This window comes from Aotus nancymaae, unplaced genomic scaffold (assembly GCF_030222135.1).
Source record: "Aotus nancymaae isolate 86718 unplaced genomic scaffold, 86718_ANA_hifiasm-v0.15.2.pri h1tg000046l, whole genome shotgun sequence".
NCBI lineage: Eukaryota > Metazoa > Chordata > Mammalia > Primates > Aotidae > Aotus > Aotus nancymaae.
Window position 1 is genome coordinate 14,158,269 of NW_026988460.1, and position 25,607 is coordinate 14,183,875.

The following is a 25,607-nucleotide window of genomic DNA, read 5'->3' on the forward strand; positions in this document are numbered from 1 at the left end:
TTTTGAGAGTCTTGCTCTATTATCCAGGCTAGAGTGCAGTGGCACGATCTTTGCTAACTGCAAACTTTGCCTCCTGGGTTCAAATGATTCTCTTGTCTCAGCCTCCTGAGTAGCTGGGATTACAGGTGAGTGCCATCATGCCCAGCTAATTTTTGTATTTTTAGTAGAGACAAGGGTTCACCATGTTGACCAGGTTGGTCTAGAACTCTTGACCTCAAGTAATCTGCTGGCCTCAGCCTCCCAAAGTGCTGGGATTATAGGCGTGACACCAGGCCCAGCCACTGGGGATTAAGTTTCAATGTGAATTTTGGAGGGACACAAACATTCAAACCATAGCAGTTACATATACACAAGAGTAACCCCGTGGTTTCTTTTCTTCCTATAGAATATTATATATTTTTCTTTTTTTAATAGGATATAGTGCTCAAGGCATTGATTACCAGGTCAGGGACACCAAATGTATTAGTTTGTTAGAGCTGCTATAACAAAGTAGTGCAAACTCGGTAGCTTAAATATATTGCCTCAAAGTTCTGGAGGCTAAGTCCAAGGTCAAGATGTTGGCAAGGCTGGTTCCTTTTGAAAGCTGTGAGGTAGAATCTGTTCCAGGCCTCTCTGGAAGCTTCTGGTGGTTTAGCTGGCAATCTTTGCTGTTCCTTGGCTTGTAGACAACATAACATCCAAATTTCTGCCTTCATCTTCACATGGTATTCCTCCTATGTGTCTCTGTGTCTAAATTTATCTTTTTATTTTATTTTTTAAAGGGATGAAGTCTCTCACTCTGTCACCCAGGCTCCTAGTCTGGAATGCAGTAGCAAAATCATAGCTCACTGCAGCCTTGAACTCCTGGGCTCAAGAGATCATCCCAGTTCACCTTCCTAAGTAGCTGGGACTACAGGTGCACGCCACTGTGCCCGGTTGATTTTTCAAAAACCTTTTTTAGAGACAGGGTCTCACTGTGTTGCCCAGGCTGGTCTCCGACTTTTGGCCTCAAACAATTCTCCCAACTCAGCCTCCTGAGGAGCTAGGATTACAGGTGCGCAGCACCACACCCAGCCAAATTTCCCCTTTTTTAAGGACACCATTTATATTGGTTTAGGGCTCAACATAATGACCTCATTTTAACTTGATTAATTACATCTGCAACAACTAGTTTGTCAATCTTCAAATAAGGCCACAAGGCCACGTTCTGAATTACTGAAGGATAGGGGGTTCGGACCTAAACGTGAATCTGGCAGGGGGACACAATTCAACCCTTTACAGAGAGAAAAAGTGACCTAGCTATCAAACAATTTCCCAGGGCCCTGTGGAGAAAAGGGATTGATTATGAACATAGAAAAATCCAATCATGAAAACCAGTGTCCTGGTTTACGAGAATACCTATTGAGCACCTACATGGAGCAGGCATTCCCTAATTATGGGATCAACTGAAATTCTCAAGTGTTATGATTTTTAAATTAAAAAAAAAATTAAAGTTCCCACATTGTGCATCAAATAAATGTGATCTAATATATTTTACTAAGTGGAATCATAGGATTATGAATTGTCAAAGCTGTAGGAATGATAATGACCGTCTCGAGTCTTGGAGAAAACTTGGAGGCCGGAGAAGTTAAATCAGTTAAGGTCACATGGCTATTTAGTGGCAGATTAGAGACTGAAACCTTGGTCTGAGATTTGGCTTTCTAATGCAATGACCTTTTCATGGACCCCTGAGTAATAAGCTGATCATGCATGCCTTACTGCTCTGAGTTATAGAAGGCCATGTGATCTATTGCACTCTTGCATCTATTTTTTAAAATAGAGGTCTGCTCCTCAACACTCTTGCATCTAAACTTCTATTTGTATCTAAAAGTTATCTAAACCACTAATTGGAGTTGAGATATATAAAGAAGAAAAGAAGCAAATGGATTCTACCCCACCCCTCCAATTCCAAGTCTTTTACATTCTCTCATCGTTAAAGCAGTGGCTATTTCAGAGCTTAAAAGGGAAAAAAATGTACCTTTTCAATGAAGAATTCTAGTGGAGGCCATTTAAACTGAGAGATGAATTTAGTAGGGGAATAAATTGGTGTCATTTGCCTCCTGATAGGATATAACTATACAGCTTTATTTACTAAATATTCTTTCAAAAATATTTAACCTGGATTTAATCGAGAGTTCACTTCCAAAGTTACAGAAGATTCTGGGAATAAAAGAGCAGGATTAACAATACCATGAGTAAATAATCAGACAAATCAAGAATGTGGGACATTCTAAAAGCCAACTAGTTTAGTCTCTTGAAAAAGTCAATATTATTTTTTTTTAAAAAAGATATAGCAACTGTTGTAGGTAAGGAAATAAGAGAGATAACATAAATACAGTGTGTGGATCTTGACTGAATTTTAGTTTTTTAAAAAAGATAACTAAAAACATTTTTGGGGACTAATAGAAAAAGTTGAATATGGACCAGATGTTTGATGATATTTGTGAGTAAACTGTTTAATGTCTGTGTGATAATGATATTGTGGTTAAGTAAGAGAATATACTTATGCTTTGGGGTGAAATGTCAAGAAATCTGAAAATTAAAACTTTCATATCACTAAAATCCCAGACTTTACCACTGTACAATGTGTGCATGTAAGAAACTTGTACTTATGTCTCCTAAATACATGCAAATGTTTAGGGCGGATGTGGTGGCTCACACCTGTAATCCTAGCGCTAGCACTTTAAGAGGCCCAGGTGGGCGGATAGCTTGAGCTCAGGAGTTTGAAAGCAATTTGGGCAGCATAGCAAAACCTGTCTCAAGAAATTTTTTTTTTAATTGAAGAAAAACTTTCACATGGTTCAGCAAACGAAGCAAATCATGCATCATTAAAGATGGCAAAATTTTGAATCTAAGTAATTGATATTTGATTTTTCTTGTACAATTCTTTCAACTCTTCTGTTGAAATTTTCAAAGTTGGAAGACCTGGTGTTAACAACCTTTTTTACAGCAGTATCCCCATAAATGAAAGTGGGAAAATGGAGCAAATAAAAGTTAGGCCTTATTTTCTTTAACAAGTTTTACTGTGCTCTATACAACAGAAGGGGTTAAATAAGTAGTGGAGATTAAATAAATATTTGCTGACTTTTAATTTATATGACCAGTAGTGCTGATAGATTATTCTTCAATAGAGTATTCATTCAATAAATAATGATATAGACATAAAATGAAAAACTAAGCAACATTTTGTAAAAATAAAAAAGTTCTTTACTGATTTTAAAAGATCTCCAAGATACATTGTTAGGTAAAAAATGCAAGGTGCAGACCAGCATATATAGGCTAGTATTTATGTTAAAATATAGTTTCTTATATATAAATAAATTATATCTCGAAGAACACACAAAAACCTTCAGGCTGTATCTATGAAAAAATCCACAGCTAACATAAGTACTTACCATTGAAAGACAGAAAGTTTTCCTCCTAAGATCAGAAATAAAATGAGCATTTCTATCCTCACCACTTCTATTCAACATTGTACTGGAAGTTCTAACCAGGGAAATTCGGCAAGAAAAAGAAATGAGACAGCCAGATTGAAAAGGAAGAAGTAAAACTATCTCTATCTGCCAATAACATGATATAATATATAGAACTCCTAAATAATCCACACAGAAAACTATTAGAGCTAATAAGTTCAGGAAAGTTGCAGACTACAGGATTAATGTACAAAACCAGTTCTATTTCTGTACACTAACAATGAATAAAGGAAACCATTTTATTTGCAATACCATTAAAAATAAAATATTTAGAAATATACTTAACCAAGGATGTGTAAAACTTGTACACCAAAACTGCCACACATTGTTGAAAGAAATTAAAAGACCTAAATAAAAAGACTTAATTCTTGTTTTTGTATTTTGTATTTTTTGTAGCAATGGGATCTCTCTATGTTGCCTAGGCTGGTCTCAAACTCCTGACCTCAAATGATCCTCTTGCCTTAGCCTCCCAAAGTGGGATTATAGGTGTGAGTCACTGCACCTGGCCTAGTATTGTTAAGATGGCAATATTCTCCAAATTGATCTACAGATTCAATGCATTCCCTATCAAAATTCCAATTACATTTTGCCTTTTTTCTAATTTGCTGAATGGACAAATGGATATTAAAATTCATATGAAAATGCAAGGAATCCCAAATAGCAAAAAAAAAAAAAGAAAAAAAAAACTAAGAAAAATAAAGGTGAAGTATTCACACTTACTGATTTCAAAACTTAATTTGAAACAATGATAATCAAGACAGTGTTGTACTGGCATATAGAGAAACATAATCCATACATCAATGGTCAATTAGTTTTTGGGAAGGGCACCAAGAAAATTCAATAAGAGAAATCACAGCCTTTTCAACAAATGGTGTTGGGACAACTGGATATGCACACACAAAAGAATGAATATTGACCCCTACCTCACTCCATATGTCAGAATCACTTAAAGTGGGTCAAAGACCCAAATGTAAGAGCTATAACTATTATAAAATTACTACAGTTATAAGCTATGTTTATAGTTAGAAGAGAGCATAGATATAAATCTTCGTGACTTTAGGTAATGGTTTCTTAAATATGACACCTAAAACACAACAAAAGAAAAAGTAGTTACAATTGGACTTGACCAAAATTAAAAAGCTTTTGTGCATCAAAGGACACTATCATAAAAGTGAAAAGGCAACCTATGGAATGTGAGAAAATATTTGCAAATCATGTTTGATAAGGGTCTAGGATGAGGGTCCAGGATATATAAATAATTCTTATAACTCAACAATAAACAACCCAATTCAAAAAATGAGAAAAGGACTTGAAAAGACTTTTCTCCAAAGAAGATATACAAATGACTAATAAGCATATGAAAATATACTCAGCATTATTAGTCATTAGGTAAATGCAAATAAAACTTATAGTAAGATACCATTTCAGGTCACTAGGAAGGCTATATAAACACAAAAACAGAAAATAACAAGTGTTGGTGAGGATGTGGAGAAATGGAACCCTCCAACATTGCTGATGAGAATGTAAAATTGTTCAGCCAATTTGGAAAACACTTTGGCAGTTTCTAAAAAAATTAGACTTATCAAAAGATACAGAAATTCTACTCCTAAAACTAAACTCAAAAGAAATGAAAATGTATGTCCCCACAAATACTTGTACACAAATACTCACAGCAACATTATTCGTAACAGCCAAAAAGAGGAAAGAATCCAAATGTCCATTAATGGTTGAACAGATAAACAAAATGTGGTATATCCATACAAAGGAATATTATTGAATTATAAAAAGGAAATGATACTTGCTACAACACAGATGAACCCTGAAAACGTTATGGTAACTGAAAGAAGTTAGTACAAAAGGTCACATGTTGTATGATTCCACATAGATGAAATGGCAAAATAGGCAAACCCATATTGTTAGAAAGTAGATTAGTGGTTGCTAAGGGGTAAGGGATGGGGAATTAGGAGAAAGGGTTTCATTTGGGGTAATGGAAATATTTCAGAAATGGATAAGCATCATGGTTGCCAAACACTGTGTTTATACTAAAACAACTGAATTATAATACCTTAAAATAGTTAAAATGGTGAATTCTATGTTATGTGAATTTTACCTCAATTAAAAAAACCTTTTTTTGGTAAACCTTGGGCCCCAGAGAAGGGGACTAGATGGCTAGGGGACAAGAATGGGAGGGAAATAATTCACTATATACACTCTTATCCCTTTTGAATTGTGTACCATATGAATTTGTAAAAACATAGAAAACAAAAACATCCTGAAAAATTTAAAAAAATTAATTACTGGGCTTTGATTTTTAATGACAAAAGGTGACAAATTCCAGATCTGGAAATTAATGAACCTGAAACCAAATTTTAAAATTGTCCACTTTGAGGACCTTTAAAAACAGTATAGCTTATTTTTTCCTGTGAGACCATATGAATATCCCCATGTATAATCAGATCATCTCTCAAATCTCCCTTTCCATCATAGATCTTAGAAAGTCAGTACTTCTAGAATGCAATACTGGTATAGACACCACACTCTGCCTCTTATGGCAAGGTATAATCATTCTCTTCTTTCAATCAGTGACAGAAGATAGTCACATATTAAAAAATCAGACCCATTCAACCCCACCAGATCACTACAGGAGGTGAACCTTAGGCTGCTTCCACAGCTGCCCACTCTATGTTCAGCTGAGCTGGATTGTGTGTGTGTGTGTGGTGGGGAGGGGGGTGTGGGGGAAGAGAGAGATTTTCAGAATCACTAAGAAGCCTGGTGAAAATATAGAGAACCAGGCCACATCCAAGCCTACTGAATCAGAATCTCAGAATCCCTGTGGGTAGGACCAAGAATGGGCTTTTAAAATAAGCCTTGGATACTGCTGCTGAAACAGTAAAAAAATAAATAATAATAAAATAAGCCTTGGAGTCTCCAGAGGACCCTCACTAGAAACCACTATCCTCTTAAAAGCAGATAAAAGGAGTCTGAAGCTGGGAGGCACCTTCTTTCGTTTCCATACACATAAAGGTGAACCTCTAAGTCAAAGATACAACCAACAGGGGGGATTCTGGCCAGGACTTTGCCTGCCTTGGGGCATACATTTCCTCATTTAAGGAAGCTAGTCCTTTGGGTGAAAGCCATGTAAAATATTAAGCAAACATCAGTTACTAACACCTCAGTATGAACCAAAGTATGAGTCTGCTTTCAAACCCGTTGACGAACTGCAAGGTTCTTGCAGGCCAGGCCATAGCAGAGGGTGAGTTTCAGTGTGGGGTGAGATGACGACAGGGACAGCAAAGTGGTCAGTGATTTCAACTGGCAAGCTAGAGAGATGCTCAAGGGTATGTATGTGCGTGTGTGTTGTGGGATGGTGGTAGTGGTGAGGTCGTGGGAGGTTTGGAGGAGTCTCACTTCTGTATTCTCTGTGTAACAAACCACCCTAAAACTTATTGGCTTAAAACAATGATTTTTGTTTCTCACAGTTCTGTGGGTTGTGCTGGTCTCACCTAAGCTCACTCATGCAGCAGCTGGTAGGTTAGCTGGGCTGAACTCCCCTCGGCTCTGCTAAGATAACCGGAATGTCTGGGCCTCTTTCCACTCATGGTCCTTCATGCCAGAGCTCTTCAGAGCATGGTGGTCTTGAGAAAGTGTTCCAAGAGGCAAACGCAGAAGTGGAAAGGCCTCTTGAGGCTCCTGAATATGCATATAGTCACTTAGGGAACATTCTGTTGATCAGTGAATATCGCCAGCCCAGCCCAGACTCAAGGTATGGACAAATAGACTACCTATTGACAGGAGTAGCTGCAAAATATTTTGCCATATTTTTCAGTCTCCCAAAGAAGGCAATATGAAGACCCTAGACATCTCTCCAATGTTGGGACGGAGAAGAGAAAGAAGATTGCTAAGAGGAGGTCCAAAGACATGAGAGTAAACATTGCCTAATTCGGATATTTTCCTTGGACCCACCAAATGTACTTATGCCTTGAAATCCAAAGGAGTGGGCTGTGATGGCTCATGCCTGTAATCCCAGTGCTTCAGGAGGCTGAGGCAGGAGGATCACTTGAGCCCAGGATTTGGAGACCAGCCTAGGCAACTTAGTGAGACCCTATCTCTACAAAAAAAAAAAAGAAAAAACTTGGCTGGACATGGTGGCCCACGCCTGTAATCCCAGCACTTTGGGAGGCTGAGGTGGGAGGATCATGAAGTCAGGAGTTCAAGACCAGCCTGGTCAATATGGTGAAATCCCATTTCTACTAAAAATACAAAAATTAGCTGGGTGTGGTTGTGCGTGCCTGTAGTCCCAGCTACTGGGGAGGCTGAGGCAGAAGAATTGCTTGAACCCAGGAGGCAGAGGTTGCAGTAAGCCGAGATCGCACCACTGTACTGCACTCCAGCCTGGGTGACAGGGCCCGTCTCAAAAAAGAGAAAAAAACACGAAAGAAAGAGAAAAAGGAAAGAAGAAAGAAATGTATACACTGTGTTGTGCTTTTCACATAGTCTATCATTTTATCTTCCTTGTGTGACAAAGGTACCGTTATGAACCACAATTTATTGATGAAAACTAGGCTAAGGAAAGCTAAGTGAGTTGCTCAAGGTCACCCGAGTTAGTAATGGCAGAGCCAACATTCAAACCCAGGTGGACCCAGCACCCACTCCTAGCCACTCGACCATAATGCTTTTATAAAGCTTGGTGATTGATGATGATGTAGATGATGATGATGGCTTTGTTCTTTCAAAAACTAAGATATGCAATGTTTCTCATTCTTCATCTTGAAATGAAAGGACTATAATTAGAAAAAACTCAACACTATACAGGCTATTACTAACTGGCATTTTCCATAGGAATGAAAAACAAATTTACTGTGGCTCACATCTGTAGTCCCAGCTACTCGGGAGGTGGAGGCGGGAGGATGGCTTGAACCCAGGAGTGTGAAATAACCCTCAGCAACATAGCGCGATCATATATCTAAAAAATAAAAATTAAGGAGTAACTTCTAGCTGGCTGCGACCGTCCTAGATGCTTTTATATATTTCTTTCTTGACTCCTCATAAGTTTGCTGAGTGGTAGATACTGTCCTCAGCATACAGATGAGAAAACAGAGACAGGGAGGTAATTTGAGTCAAGGGTGTACCACCAGGAAAAAGCAGCACAGACCTGGGATCCAGGTCTATCTAGCCTTCATTCTTGAGTTCTACCTAAAGCTCCACTTTATAAAAGGACTTTTATAAAATGAGTCATTCTTTACCTAATCATAACATGTAAACTAAAAGTAATTTAAAGATAGTTTTAAAAAGTCAAGCATAGGCCTTCAGCACATGTTGGCCAAGGGATCTTTGGAAGGCTTATTCCCTCTCCCATCATATTTATCAGAACCTGTTAGCCGTTTGAGGAACAAATGCTTCTCTGAAAGTTTAAAAACAAATTCCTCGAATCCTTTTTAACATGGAAAGTGAAATCTTGAGTAGTAACCTCTGGGACAACCAATTTACTTAGGGATATAACAGTTCAGGGAACAGAAATTATTTTAGAAATATATCTCAGTTGGGAAAATGAAGAGAAATAAGAATACACAATTCGTGAAAAAATATTTAAAGAATTATACTTTCGGGCCGGGCGCGGTGGCTCACGCCTGTAATCCCAGCACTTTGGGAGGCCGAGGCGGGTGGATCACGAGGTCAAGAGATCGAGACCATCCCGGTCAACATGGTGAAACCCCGTGTCTACTAAAAAAATACAAAAAATTAGCTGGGCATGGTGGCGCGTGCCTGTAATCCCAGCTACTCAGGAGGCTGAGGCAGGAGAATTGCCTGAACCCAGGAGGCGGAGGTTGCGGTGAGCCGAGATCGCGCCATTGCACTCCAGCCTGGGTAACAAGAGCGAAACTCCGTCTCAAAAAAAAAAAAAAAAAAAAAAAAAAAGAATTATACTTTCAAAATGGTTTTAGAAACTTTAATTCCTCTTAAAATGGAGATATTGAGAGCCTTTCAAAATATAATTGTCACAGATAAATCAAGGCATATCAGTAATATTAGAATAAATTTCCCCTCCCATTCTGCCCAGCTAAAATGTTTCAACATTGGTCCAAACAAACACATCTTATCTCCCAGAGAACAGTAAGTATTACACTTTATCCAGATACTGATCTATATATTGACTATGTGGCATATTACAGTTTTATTAAGGTATATTTTACATAGCATAGCATTCACCCATTTTGAGCGGGTAAGTCAATAATTTTTAGTAACTGTGTGGTACAACTATCATCATAAATCAGTTTAAAAACAGTTTCATCCCTGCAATAAGATCCCTCATGCCCATTTATAGGTAATCTCTGTTCCCAGCCCTAATCCCAGACAACCACTAATCTACTTTCTGTCTTTATAAATCTGCTTTTTCTGGCGATCTCAGATAAATGGAATCATATAATACATGCTTGCCTATGTCTGGCTTCTTTTACTTGTCATAATATTCTTTTTTTTTTTGACAGGATCTCATTCTGTTACCCAGGCTAGAGTGCAGTGGTGTGATCAGGGCTCACTGCAGCCTTGACTTCCTGGGCTCAAGCTATCCTCCTGCCTCAGCCTCTTGAGACTACAGGTGTGTGCCACCACACCTGGCTAATTTTTTTTTTTTGTAGAGATGGAATCTTGCCATCTTGCCCAGGCTTGTCTCAAACTCCTGGGCTCAAGTGATCCTCCTGCCTCAACCTCCCAAACAGCTGGGATTACAGGCATGAGCCACCTTGCCCAGCCAACATAATATTCTTGAGGTTCATTCACAATGCAGCACATGTGAGTAATTTGTTCTTTTTGGTGCTGAAAAAAATTCCACTCATAGGTAAGCCATATTTTGTCTATCTATTCTTCTGTTGATAGACATTAAGTTGTTTTCAGTTTGGGCCTATTATGAATAAAGTTTCTATGAACATTTATATGTAAATCTTTATGTGGATACATTTTTGTTTGTCTTGGGTAGATACCTAGGAGCAACATTGCTGGTCATATGTTCTATGTTTAACTTTTTGAAAAACTGCAGAACTCTTTTCCAAAGTGGCATGGTTGATTTTTGATATGAGGAACATCATTTCCTGGTAACTGGTTTAAAATCCAACCACTACCTCCTACAAGTCCCCAACCAGAAGCACGAGCCCACACTTCAGTGGCTTCCAGCCTAGATTACAGGTATGAAGATAAGGTTTAAGGGCAGAACTACTAGAGCTGCCATTGTAGCTGTCCCTGGATGGAAAGATATCTGTCTAGGGAGAATTTCTATGAAAAATCATAATGTATTCATGTTTTTAAGGAATAGAAAAATAAGGCAACCTTTTATAACTGAGAAAACAAGTAAAATGTGATTTCCGCAAAGATGGCCGAATAGGAACAGCTCTGGTGCACAGTCCCCAACAAGAGTGATGCAGAAGGTGGGTGAACTCTGCATTTCCAGCTGAGGTAACCAGTCTCACTGGGACTGGTTAGACAGTGGGTGCAGCCCAAGGAGGGTGAGCTGAAGCAGGGTGGGGCATCACCTCACCTGGGAAGCGCAAAGGGCTGGAGAACTCCGTCTCCTAGCCGAGGGAAGCCATTGGGGACTATTCCTTACACTCTAGCACTCTGGCTCAAATACTGTGCTTTTCCCACAGTCTGCACCAGGAGACTTCCTCTGGTACCTACAACACCAGTGCCCCAGGTTTCCAGCACGAAACTGGCAGCTGTTTTAGCCACAGTGGATTTTTTTTTTCTCATACCCCTTTGGTGCCTGGAACTCCAGTGAAACAGAACAGCTCATTCCCCTGAAAAAGGGGACTAAAGCCAGGGAGCCAAGTGGTCTGGCTTGGCAGGCTCCCCCAGACCCCACGAAGACCAGCAAGTTAAGATCCACCGGCTTGAAATTTTTGCAGACAGCACAGCAGTCCGAGCTCAACCTGGGACATTCGAGCTCAATGGAGGGAGGGTTGTCCACCATTGCTGAGGCTGTGGTAGGTGGTTTTAGCCTGGTCTGTGTAAACAAAGTCACCGGGAAGTTTACATAGCAACTGGGTGGAGCCCACAGCAGCTTAGCAAGTCCTCTGCAGGCAGACTGTCACTGGACTCCCTTTGTGCTGTGCAGAGCGTCTCTGAAAAAAGAAAACAGCCCATCACGGACTTACAAATGAAACCCTCACCTTCCTGGGACAGAGCACCTGGGAAAACGGGCAGTTGTGAATTCAGCAGACTTAAATGTCCCTGCCTGGCAGCTCTGAAGGGAGCAACAGATGTCCCAGCACAGCGTTCAAGCTATGATAAGGGACAGACTGTCTCCTCAGGTGGCTCCCTGACCCCCATGTATCCTGCCTGGGAGACATCTCCCAGCAGGGGCCGACAGACACCTCATATAGGAGAGCTCTGGCTGGCATCCAGTGGGTACCTTTCTGGGATGAAGCTACCAGAGGAAGGAATAGGTAGCAATCTTTGCTATTCTACAGCCTCTGCTGGTGATTCCCAGGCAAGCAGGGACTGGAGTGGACCTCCAGCAAAATCCAGTAGACCTGCAGCAGAGGGGCCTGACTGATAGAAGAAAAACTAACAAACAGAAAGAAATAGTTTCAACATCAACAGAAAGTATGTTGACTCAGAGACCCCACCCAAAGGTCACCAACTTCAAAGACCAAACGTAGATAAATCCATGAAGATGGGAAGAAACCAGCACAAAAAGGCTGAAATCTCCAAAAGCCAGGACACCTCTTCTCCTCCAAGGGATCACAACTCCCCACCAGCAAGGGAACAAAACTGGATGGAGAATGAATATGACAAATTGACAGAAGCAGGCTTCAGAAGGTTAGTAATAACAAACTTTTCTGAGCTAAAGGAGCATGTTCTAACCCAATGCAAGGAAGGTAAGAACCTTGAAGAAAGGTTAGACGAAATGCTAACTAGAATAGCCAGCATAGAGAAGAACATAAATGACTTGATGGAGCTGAAAAACACAGCATGAGAACTTCATGAAACATACACAAGTTTCAATAGCCAAATCAATGATTCAGAAGAAAGGATATCAGAGATTGAAGATCAACTCAATGAAATAAAGCAAGAAGGCAAGATTAGAGAAAAAAGAGTGAAAAGAAATGAACAAAGCCTCCCAGAAATATGGCATTATGTGAAAAGACCAAATCCACATTTGATAGGTGTATCTGAAAGTGATAGGGAGAATGAAACCAAGTTGGAAAACACTCTTCAGGATATTATCCAGGAGAACTTCCCCAACCTAGCAAGGCAGGTCAACATTCAAATTCAGGAAATACAGAGAACACCACAAAGATATTCCTTGAGAAGAGCAACCCCAAGACACATAATCGTCAAATTCACCAGTGTTGAAATGAAGGAAAAAAAAGGGTAGCCAGAGAGAAAGATAAGGTTACTGACAAAGGGAAGCCCATGAGATCCACAGTGGATCTCTCAGCAGAAACCCTACAAGCCAGAAGAGAGTGGGGGCCAATATTCAACTTCCTTAAAGAAAAGAATTTTCAACCCAGAATTTCACATCCAGCAAACTAAGCTTCATAAGTGAAGGAAAAATAAAATCCTTTATGGACAAGCAATTGCAGAGAGATTTCATCATCACAAGGCTTGCCTTATAAGAGAAGGAAGCACTAAACATGGAAAAGAACAATCAATACCAGCCACTGCAAAAGCATACCAAGTTGCAAAGACCATCTACATTATCAAGAAACTGTATTAACTAACGGGAAAAACAACCAGCTAGCATCAAAATGGCAGGACCAAATTCACACATAACAGTATTAACCTTAAATGTAAAGGGGCTAAATGCCCCAATCAAAAGACACAGACTGGCAAATTGGATAGAGTCAAGACCCATCAGTGTGCTGTATTCAGGAGACCCATCTCATGTGCAGAGACACACAAAGGCTCAAAACAAAGGGATGGAGGAAGATTTACCAAGCAAATAGAGGGGGAAAAAAGCAGGGGTTGCAATCCTAGTCTCTGATAAAACAGATTTTAAACCAACAAAAATCAAAAGAGACAAAGATGGGCATTACATAATGGTAAAGAGATCAGTGCAACAAAAAGAGCTAACAATCCTAAATATATGTGCACCCAATACAGGAGCACCCAGATACATAAAGCAAGTTCTTAATGACCTATAAAGAGACTTAGACTCCCCCATAATAATAGTGGGAGACTTTAACAACCCATTGTCAATATTAGACAGATGAATGAGACAGAAAATTAACAAGGATATCCAGGACTTGAACTCAGATCTGGACAAAGTGGACCTAATAGACATCTACAGAACTTTCCACCCCAAATCCACAGAATATACATTTTTCTCAGCACCACGTCACACTTATTCTAAAATTGACCACATAATTGGAAGTAAAACACTCCTCAGCAAATGCAAAAGAATGGAAATCATGACAAACAGCCTCTCAGACCACAGTGCAATCAAATTAGAACTCAGGATTAAGAAACTCACTCAAAACCACACAACTACATGGAAACTGAACAACCTGCTCCTGAATGACTACTGGATAAATAATGAAATGAAGGCAGAAATAAAAATGTTCTTTGAAACCAATGAGAACAAAGATACAATGTACCAGAATCTCTGGGACACATTTAAAGCAGTGTCTAGAGGGAAATTTATAGCACTAAATGCCCACAAGAGAAATGAGGAAAGATCTAAAATCAACACCCTAACATCATGATTAAAAGAACTAGAGGTGCAAGATCAAACAAATTCAAAAGCTAGCAGAAGACGAGAAATAACTAAGACCAGAGCAGAACTGAAGGAGATAGAGACACAAAAAACCCTTCAAAAATCAATGAATCCAGGAGCCGGTTTTTTGAAAAGATCAACAAAATAGATTGACCACTAACCAGACTAATAAAGAAGAAAAGAGAGAAGAATCAAATAGATGCAATAAAAAATGATGGGGATATCACCACAGATCCCAAAGAAATACAAACTACCATCAGAGATTACTACAAACACCTCTATGCAAATAAACCAGTAAATCTAGAAGAAATGGATAAATTCCTGGACACTTACACCCTCCCAAGACTAAATGAGGAAGAAGGTGAATCTTTGAATAGACAAATAACAAGGTCTGAAATTGAGGCAGCAATTAATAGCCTACAAAAAAGTCTGAATTCTACCAAAGGTACAAAGAGGAGCTGGTACCATTCCTTCTGAAACTATTGCAAATGATACAAAAAGAGAGAATCCTCCCTAACTCATTTTATTTGACTCACATCATACTGATATGAAAACCTGGTAGAGACACAACTAAAAAAGAAAATTTCAGGCCAATATCCGTGATGAACATTGATGTGAAAATCCTCAACAAAATACGGCAAACCAAATCCAACAGTACATCAAAAAGCTTATCCATCACCATCAAATTGGCTTCATCCCTGGGATGCAAGACTGGTTCAACATACACAAGTCTATAAATGTAATTCATCACATAAACAGAACCAAAGACAAAAACCACATGATTATCTCAATAGATGCAGAGAAGGCCTTCAACAAAATTCAACAGTGCTTTATGATAAAAACTCTCAATAAACTAGGTATTGATGGAATGTATCTCAAAATAATAAGAGCTATTTATGACAAACCAATAGCCAATATCATACTGAATGGGCAAAAACTGGAAGCATTACCTTTGAAAACTGGCACAAGACTAGGATGCCCTCTCTCACCACTCCTATTCAACACAGTATTGAAAGTTCTGGCCTGAACAATCAGGCAAGAAAAAGAAATAAAGTGTATTCAATTAGGAGAAGAGGGAGTCAAGTTGTCTCTATCTGCTGATGATATGATTGTATATTTACAAGACCCCATCGTCTCAGTCCAAAATCTCCTTAAGCTGATAAGCAACTTCAGCAAAGTCTCAGAATACAAAGTCAATGTGCAAAAATCACAAGCATTCTTATACACCAGTAATAGACAAACAGAGAGTCAGATTATGAGTAAACTCCCAATTCACAATTGCTTCAAAGAGAATAAAATATCTAGGAATACAACTAACAAAGGATATGAAGGACCTCTTCAAGGAGAACTACAAACCATTGCTCAAAGAAATAAGAGAGGACACAAACAAATGGAAAAACATTCCATGCTCATGGTTAGGAAGAATTAATATCATGAAAATTAACATACTGCTCAAAGTAATTTATAGATTCAATGCTATCCTCCTTTACTTTCTTCACAGAACTGGAATAAAACACCTTAAACTTCATATGGAACCAAAAAAGAGCCCGCATAGCCAAGACAATCCTAAGGGAAAAAAAAAAAAAAAAAAAAAGCTGGAGGCATCACACTACCTGACTTCAAACTATACTATAAGGCTACAGTAACCAAAACAGCATGATATTGCTATCAAAAAAGAGCTATAGACCAATGGAATGGAACGGAGGCCTTAGAAATAATGCCACACATCTACAAACATCTGATCTTTGACAAACCTGGCAAAAACAAGCAATAGGGAAAGGATTCCCTATTTTATAAATAGTATTGGGAAAACTGGCTAGCCATATGCAGAAAGCCGAAACTGAATCCCTTCCTTATACCTTACACAAAAATTAACTCCAGATGGATTAAAGATTTAAACATAAGACCTAACACCATAAAAACCCTAGAAGAAAACCTAGGCAATACCATTCAGGACAGAGGTATAGGCAAGGACCTCATGACTAAAAACCAAAAGCAATGGCAACAAAAGCCAAAAGAGACAAATGGGATCTAATTAAACTAAAGAGCTTCTGTACAGCAAATGAAACTACCATTAGAGTGAACTGGTAACCAACAGAATGGGAAAAATCTTTTGCAATCTATCCATCTGACAAAGGGCTAATATCCAGAATCTACAAAGAACTTAAACAAATTTACAAACAACAACAACAACAACAAACAACCCCATCTTCTTTTGACCACTTCTCAAAAGAAGACATTTATGCAGCCAACAAACATGGAAAAACGCTCACTATCACGGTCATTAGAGAAATGCAAATCAAAACCACACTGAGATACCATCTCATACCAGTTAGAATGGCGATCATTAAAAAGTCAGGAGACAACAGATGCTGGAGAGGATGTGGAGAAATAGGAATGCTTTTATACTGTTGGTGGGAGTGTAAATTAGTTCAACCATTGTGGAAGACAGTGTGATGATTCCTCAAGGATCTGGAACCAGAAACACCATTTGACCCAACAATCCCATTACAGGGTATATACCCAACAGATTATAAATCATTCTGTTATAAAGACACACGCACACGTATGTTTATTGTGACACTGTTCACAATAGCAAAGACTTGGAACCAACCTAAATGCCCATCAATAGTAGACTGGATAAAGAAAATGTGCCACATATACACCCTGGAATACTATACAGCCATAAGAAAGGATGAGTTCATGTCCTTTGCAGGGACGTGGATGAAGCTGGAAACCATCATTCTCAGCAAACTGACACAAGAACAGAAAACCAAACAGTGCATGTTCTCACTCATAAGTGGGTGTTGAACAATGAAACGCATGGACACAGGGAGGGGAACATCACACACTGGGGCCTGTTGGGGGTGGTGGACTAGGGGACAGATATCAGGGGGTGGGGGCTGGGAGGGATAGCATTAGGAGAAATACCTAATGTAGATGACAGGGTGATGGATGCAGCAAACCACCTTGGCACATGTATACCTATGTAACAAACCTGCACGTTCTGCACATGTACCCCAGAACTTAAAGTATAATAAAAAAGAAAAAAACAAGTAAAATGTTTGTTATCTCTGATGTTTTACTGGCAATTATTTAATTGGAACCATATCTTTCCTCTCCCCCAAGAACCACTATCAATAATTTGGATTTCTTTCTTCTGAATAATAATCATATGAGAGTGTGTGGTTATTTTTCTAAATAATAGATGAGGTACTTCATCTTCTAAGGGTCTAAAGACAGCAGATATCAAATGCTCATATATATTCAAAAGCCTGATTCCTGGAAAATTCTTCCATAGGTAAAATCTGCCATGACGGAATCTGCAGCTGAACTAACCAGGAAAGAGATAAATTGGAGAAGGGTAACTTCAAATATATAGCAGCAAGCAGAATAAAGAGACCATGCTAAGAGAAATTAGGAACTAGCCATTGGTTTGTTCTTTATGGGACATTCTAAATCCTAATGTCATCCTGAGATGAAGTTAAAAATGGAATGTGGCCATTGGAAAATCATCATTTTTTGCAATCGACCAAGTAAATGTTGATACAGACAAGAATTGTTAATGGATGCTAAATCTAGGAGGGTGAGTTTAATGAGGAGCTGTACATTTGCATGATCTTTAAATGTCTACCCACAGATTGTTAGGTGTAAAAGGAAAATAGTAAGTATTCAGTGGAAAAATCAGACAAAGCTTTGACCAGGTGATCAAAATTAATATCTCCAGCGTGGGGCAGATGTGTGGTGTTATGGTTAAGGGTGGAGACCCTGAATCTAATCACAAAGAAACATCAGACCAAATCAAAATGAGAAATACTCTAGTTTAAAAAGAGAAAACCTGTATTTTTAAAAAATGTCACTGTCATAAAAGACAAAGAAAAGTTGAGAAATTGTTTCAGATTAAAGGAGTCTAAAGAGATGTAACAACTAAATATAATGCCAGATCCTAGACTAAATCCTGTATTGAAGGGAAAAACATGCTAAAAAAGAAAATTATTGCGTCAATTGACAAAACTGGAGTATGGGTGGTACACTAGATGAAAATATTATATTAATATTAACATCTCAGCCAGACGTGGTGGCTCATGCCTGTAGTTCCAGTGCTTCGAGAGGCTGAGGTGGGAGGATCTCTTGAGGCCAGGAGTTTGAGATCAGCCCAGGGAACATAGTGAGACCTTATCTCTACCAAATACAAAAACGAAAACAAAAACCCCTCAATATTTCAAATACTTCAGAATACAGTATGTGTGGATGGGGGGAAGGGAGGTGAGAGAGGGAGAGAGAGAAAAGAAGCAAATTATAAAGGACAGAAAAATGTTAGCAACAGGTTTGAGTGCCTGGTTTAGGTGAGAAAAAAAGAAAAGAAATGTTAATAACAGGTAAATCTGGGTAAAGGGAGTAAGAATGTTCTTTGTATTGTTTTTGCAACCTTTCTACAAGCTTCCACATAGAATGTTTGAAAACTTGTATTTTAGGCTGGGCATGGTAGCTCTCACCTGCCGTCATAGAACTTTGGGAGGCCAAGGTGGGAGGATCTCTTGAGCCCAGGAGTTTGAGACCAGCCTGGGCAACATAGGAAAACCCCGTTTCTACAAAAACAGAAAAAAACAAAAAATCAGCCAAGGATGATGGTGGTGTGCAACTGTAGTCCTGGCTACTAGGTGGTGCTGAGGTGGGAGGATCATTTGAGCCCAGAGGTTGATGCTGCAGTGAGCTGAGGTCATGGCTAGATGACAGAGCAAGACTCTGTCTCTAAAAAATAAATAAATAAATAAATAAATAAAATTAATTTTAAAATAAAAACATATTTCATTGAACATACAAAATTAACTTGTAATAATAAAATCTAAAATGGACAAATGGGATCTAATTAAACTAAAGAGCTTCTGCACAGTAAAAGAAAATACCATCAGTGTGAACAGGCAACCTAGAGAATGTGAAAACAATTTTGAAATCTATCCATCTGACAAAGGGCTAATATCCAGAATCTACAAAGAACCAACAAATTTACAAAAAAAAACAAAAAAAACACCATCAAAAACTGGGCAAAGGATATGAACAGACACTTCTCAAAAGAAGACATTTATGCAGCCAAGAGACATATGAGAAAATGCTCATCATCACTGGTCATTAGAGAAATACAAATCAAAACCACAATGAGATACCATCTCACGCCAGTTAGAATGGCATTCATTAAAAAGTCACGAAACAACAGATGCTGGAGAGGACGTGGAGAACCAGGAATGCTTTTACACTGTTGGTAGGAGTGTAAATTAGTTCAACCATTGTGGAAGACAGTGTGGTGATTCCTCAAGGATCTAGAACTAGAAAAAGCATTTGTTCCAGCAATCCCATTACTGGGTTTATACCCAATGGATTATAAATCATTCTACTATAAAGACACATGCACACGTATGTTTATTGTGGCACTGTTCACAATAGCAAAGATGCGGAACCAACTGAAATGCCCATCAACGGTAGACTGGATTAAAAAAAAGTGGCACATATACACCATGGAATACTATGCAGCCATAAAAAAGGATGAGTTCATGTCCTTTGCAGGGACATGGATAAAGCTGGAAACCATCATTCTCAGCAAACTGACACAAGAACAGAAAACCAAACACTGCATGTTCTCACTCATGGGTGGGAGTTGAACAATGAGAACTCATGGGCACAGGGAGGGGAACATCACACACCGGGGCCTGTCTGGGAGAAGGGGGTGTGAGGAGGGATAGAATTAGGAGAAATACCTAATGTAGATATGCAGATGATGGGTTGATGGGTGCAGCAAACCACCATGGCACATGTATACTTGTGTAATAAACCTACACATTCTGCACATGTACCCCAGAACTTAAAGTATAATAAATAAATAAATAAATAAATGCAGTCTTAAATTATGGAAAAAAAAACCAAAAACAACCAGAAGAGTAGTTGCATTTTAGTGGTGGTGGGGGGGAGGGGAATTGGTTGGGGATTTGAGGGAAACTTCTAGATGCAGGAAATTTCTTCTAGATGCAATTGATCCAGTTGGCGATTATACAGGTGAATAATGTAAATATAAAATGTAAAAATGGAAAGAAGCTTTACATTTAAGATTTTTGGACTTACTATATGTAAATCATGTTAACACAAAAGTAAAGAAAAAATAAAAGAGAAAATGTGTTTTACGCTTCTTAAGGGGGTAAAGAAAACATGAAAAAACTAGTATTTTTATTTATTTTTAACTAGAGGAAAGTTCATCTGATTGGATATACTCACTCTCTTTTCTTCTGTTGTTTTTTTTTAAACCTCCACCCACTCTGGAAATCCCAGAAGTGACCTTAGTCCTTTTTAAGTTTAAATTTTTAACAAAAAAAGAAAAAAGAACAAAAGAAAAGAAAAACAACTGCAACTGCACAACAAAAATTCTTTAGCCAAAAAGCACAACAGGTACCTCTGAGATACATCATTTAATAGTGGATTTCAAAATGCAATTAGATAGGATAGGGAAATCGCCTATGGGGCAATTCAAAAGTTAACAGCAAGGCAACTTAATTTCCACACACTGTCTCCTCTTAAAAAGACGTTGTCTTTTCCATGGAGCTATTGCTGTCATTTTAAAATTCAACCATCACAAGCAGCCAAAATGCCAAGATAGCAAGAACACTTCTGTTATTTCTGAGACAATCAGGAATTCCTTCCCTCTTTCTTTCCTTCCTTCCTTGCTTCTTCCTTCCTTCCTCCTTCCTTGTTTTGTTATCTCTGGTGTTTTGCTGGCAATTTGCATATCACATCCCTAATGAGAACAGCTTCCATTTAAAAACATCAACATCATATTTTCCCCATCACTTCTAGTGGTTTCTAATGCTGGCATTTATAACATCATATTTAATTAGAACCATATCTTCCCTCTCCCCCAAGGACCACTAATCAATAATTTGGATTTCTCCAAATTATTTCCCTTCCCTTCCCTCCTATCTCCGTTCCCCTCCTCTCCCCTTCCCTCCCCTCCACTTCTCTCCTCTCCTTTCCTTCCTCCCAAAGAGACTTCCATATAATGCTGGGTGTGGTAAGGTACATGACTGTAAGACTAGATTTCCAGCCTCCATTGCAGGCAAGGACAGCCAGTGAGTTTCTAAGAGAGCTCTTAAAAGATCATAACTCGGCCAGGCGCGGTGGCTCACGCCTATAATCACAGCACTTTGGGAGGCCGAGGCAGGTGGATCACAAGGTCAAGAGATCGAGACCATCCTGGTCAACAAGGTGAAACCCCGTCTCTACTAAAAATACAAAAATTAGCTGGGCATGGTGGTGCACGCCTGTAGTCCCAGCTACTCAGGAGGCTGAGGCAGGAGAATTGCTTGAACCCAGGAGGTAGAGGTTGTGGTGAGCCGAGATTGCGCCATTGCACTCCAGTCTGGGTAACAACAGTGAAACGCCGTCTCAAAAAAAAAAAAAAGATCATAACTCAGAGCCAGATGCAGTGGGCCATGACTCAGGAGGCTGAGGTAGGAGGAATGCTTGAGACCAGCAGTTTGAGTCCAGCCTGGCAGTATAGCAAGACCCTATGTCTAAAAAAAACTTACACAAGCATACCACTCAGTTGGTTGTAGCACATTTTCTCTTTGGCCACCATTTTGCCTTACCCCCTTTCTTCTTCCTGCTGCCTGGAGGTCACATGTGGTTGTGGGAGCTGTTGTACTTATCATATGACCATGAGATGACCTTGAATGTGAATCGTTTGTGCTAAAGATGGAGGAGAAAGCCAGAAGGGATTCTGGGTCCCTGACAACCACAGAGCCATCATACTGGTCCTGGACCATCGACCTCTATGTGAGAGAAAAACAAACTGATCTCTTGTTTACACAACATACTATTTTGAGTATAGATCCTATCAGACACATCCCCATTCAACAATTTTTTCACATTGTTGTTTCTTCCCACAAAAAGCACTGAAATAATTAATCTTTCATTAAAAAGTAGAGGACAGTTTCCACCAACAGATGAATAAACAAAATGTGGTGTGTATATATATATATATATATATATATATATATACAATGAAATATTATTTATCCTTAAAAAGGAATGAAATTCTGACATATTCTACAACATGAGTGAACCTCGAACACACGATGCTAAGTGACATAAACCAGACAAGATGGTAGATATTATGTGATCCACTTATTGGAGCTACCCAGAATATGCAAATCAGAGACAGAAAGTAGAAATGTGATTAGATGGGGTGGGAGGGGAGGCAGAGAATGGGGAGTTAGTGTTTAAGAGGGACAGAATTTCCATGGGGAAGATGAAACAAGTACTTGAGATGGATGGTGGTGACAGTTGCACAACGAGAAAGTACAAAATACCGCTGAATCGAACACTTAAAAAATGGTTAAAATGGTGAATTTTATGTTACATCTATAATATGTTACACAATTAAAAAAAACAAAGCAAAACAGAGGGCTGGTCATAGTGGCTCAGACGTGTAATCCCAGCACTTTGGGAGGCCAAGGCTGGTGGATCACTTGAGGTCAGCAGTTTGAGACCAGTCTGGCCAACATGGTGAAACCTCGTCTCTACTAAAAATACAAAAATTAGCCAGGCATGGTAGGGCATGCCTTTAATTTCAGCTGCTTGGGAGACTGAGGCAGGAGAGTCACTTGAAGCTGGGAGGCAGAGGTTGCAGTGGGCTGAGATCATGCCACTGCACTCCAGCCTGGGTGACAGCGTGAGACTCCGTCTCAAAAAAAAAAAAAAAAAAAAAAAAAGACAGCATCAGGTCACATCATTCCTTTTCATAAGCCCTTCATTGTCATCTCATCACACTCAGAATAAAATCCAAATTCCTTCCCAAGGCTTACAAAGTCGTGCATGATCTGGCTTCTGCCCCTCCCTCCAGCCTGTCTTGTGTGTCTCTTTTTTGGTCGCTTCACTGCAGCCTCTTTGGCCTCCTTTCTGTTTCTGGAACATGAAGCCTGTCCTGCCTCTGGGCCTTTGTTCCTGCTGGTCCCTCTGCTGGGAGGCATTTCTCAGTTCTCCTGGCTGACTCAACCTCACCTTTGTGGTTTCAGGTCTCAACTCACATTCATCTTCTCAGAAAGACCTTCTTTCAAGTAGCCTCTCTCTCTCTCTTTCTTTTTCTCTTCATTCAGTTTATTTCCTTCCTAGCACTCATTTCGAGCAGTAATTTATTTTCAACTTATTTTTTGTCTACCTTTCCGTTTAGAATTAAGCTCCATGGTGCAGGGTCCTTGTCTTTGTTTATGCTCCATCCCCATTGCAAGCATATCACCTGACACAGAGCAATCCTTTGATAAGTATTTGTTGAATAAATGATAAATATATAAAAAGAGCTTTCAAGTGTCAAGGAATCAGCCTTAATTACATTTTTAACTATGTGAAGCTTGCATTTAAACGTTCATTTTGAAGTTAATTTTCTAATAAAAAATAATAGCGCTCCTTGGCCTAGTTAGTTTCACATTAATGATTTTTACAAGACTCGTTCCCACATACGAGTATGATGTGGTAAAATATAATCTAGGAAAACTTATTTCCCTTGTATCTATCATTTTAAAAAAACACTTGTAAGAGTTAGAAACAAAAGATTAAGATATTTGTGTGTAAACTCCTTTATACACAAATTATGAAAAAACAAAGATTGTGGAAAAAGGAGTCACATATCCTTCAGACTGAATATTTTCCAGAGCGAAAATATTTCCTTTGCTACAAGTCAGTAGGATGAATGCAAAATCCTAAAATTATTATGGGAAGTAGACAAAACAATTCCTAAGAGAGATGAAAGAAAATGGAATTCACATGTGAAAATTCTATAACATATACAGAATTTTATTTGCATGATGGTTACATGATAAATGCACTATTTGTAACAAAACTGAGTTTCAGAATTGTGTTCCAATGGCAGTGCCTCTGTTGGGTAAAACTGTGAAATGAAAGGAATTCACTCTGTAATTCCCATCCTCCATCCTCAGGGTGTTCAGTAGCCCATCAATATGGTACACTGTGCCCTGAACTGTCTTCTAAGGCAGCATTCCATCTTCCATGCCAATTAAAACCTACTGATCCTATGTCCAATCCTTCAAGCCACCATTATAGACAGAAAAGCTGATAAACTAAACCATAATGATGTGTTAGTGGAACCCAAAATGTCTACGGGCCCCACAGTTTCTCCACTAACATGTTTTAACAGTGGCCTTTTAGAGATAATGCCTTCCTAGAAAGGTGTGGCTACATGGCTTTAGTAGTGACATAGAGGGAGCATGGGAGAAGAAAAAGGCTTTAGAGGAAAGAGTAGAAACTGAAGTGCCTACGGAACATGGGAGAAAAGAGAAGACCACCACGTATTTGGATATGTGGGTCTGAAAGTCAGGAGAGAGATCTGGGCTAGAACATAGACCTGGGAGCATCAGCATATGAATGGTAATGGGATCCATGGAAGCATGAGTCTGTAAGACTGTCCAGAGATGGTCACTCCTCTTTGTTTCCACTGCTGCCCTCTTGGTCACTCCCAGAGCTTCTAGCAGGTCTCTCTATCGCCCTTCCTGCCACCTCTGTTCTCATCTCAGTTCAGCAGCTAGAGTGATTCTTTTGAGGATCAGATGACTTCATTCTTCTCAAAATTCCCCTGTGACCCTTCATCTCACTCAGAAGAGACAAAAGCCTGACCATGGTTTACAAGGTCCTATAGGACCCCGGGAGCCTGAGATTTCTCCAACCTCATCTCTTGATGTTCACTCAGTTCCACCACAGGGGACAACTTTCTTGTCTTCAAACCTTTCAGAATTGTTCCTTGCTTTCAGGTCTCTGAAATACTACTCTCCCGCCAGAAATGCTCTTCCTCTAGATAGCCACATGTCAGGTCTTTTGCCTTTTTTAAGGCTTTGCTCAAATATCATCATCTCAGAAAGTCCTATTCTGAGCACCCTTCTTTAAATTGCCCTCCCCTTCCCCTGCACTATTCCTACTTCCTTTCCCCTGGCCTGCTGATTTTCTTTTTTAAAGCACTTAGCAACTTCTAGCTTTTGCAATAATTTATTTTATTATGTGTACATTTAAAAATTTCTCCCAAGGGCAGAAACGACTTCTGTTTGCCTGTTTTGTTTATTAAGGTATCCAATGTACCTAGAAAAATGCCTGGCATAAGGTACATTATGTAATAATTTATATAATTCCTATGTAAAAATATAAATTATAATCTATAATTTAAAATGATTTATACCTCTACAAATAAATTATATAAATGATAATCTATATGTAGAATATTTACTTATGAATTTAAAAATATATATCTGTTGAATATTGAATGAAATCTAAGATAGAATTCTTAGGACTCTAACATTAAGTGTTGGGCAGAATTTCCAAAAAAAAATTGATAAGGAGCTTCCTACAAAACCAAAGAA

At 39.0% G+C, this 25,607-nt stretch overlaps 1 long non-coding RNA gene across 2 annotated transcripts in view; it reads right to left on the bottom strand.

Moving 5' to 3' along the window:
- LOC135268872 (uncharacterized) overlaps window positions 1-25,607 on the bottom strand; it is a 76,789-nt gene that overhangs the window by 15,732 nt on the left and 35,450 nt on the right. The gene's annotated exons all lie outside the window — the stretch shown is intronic.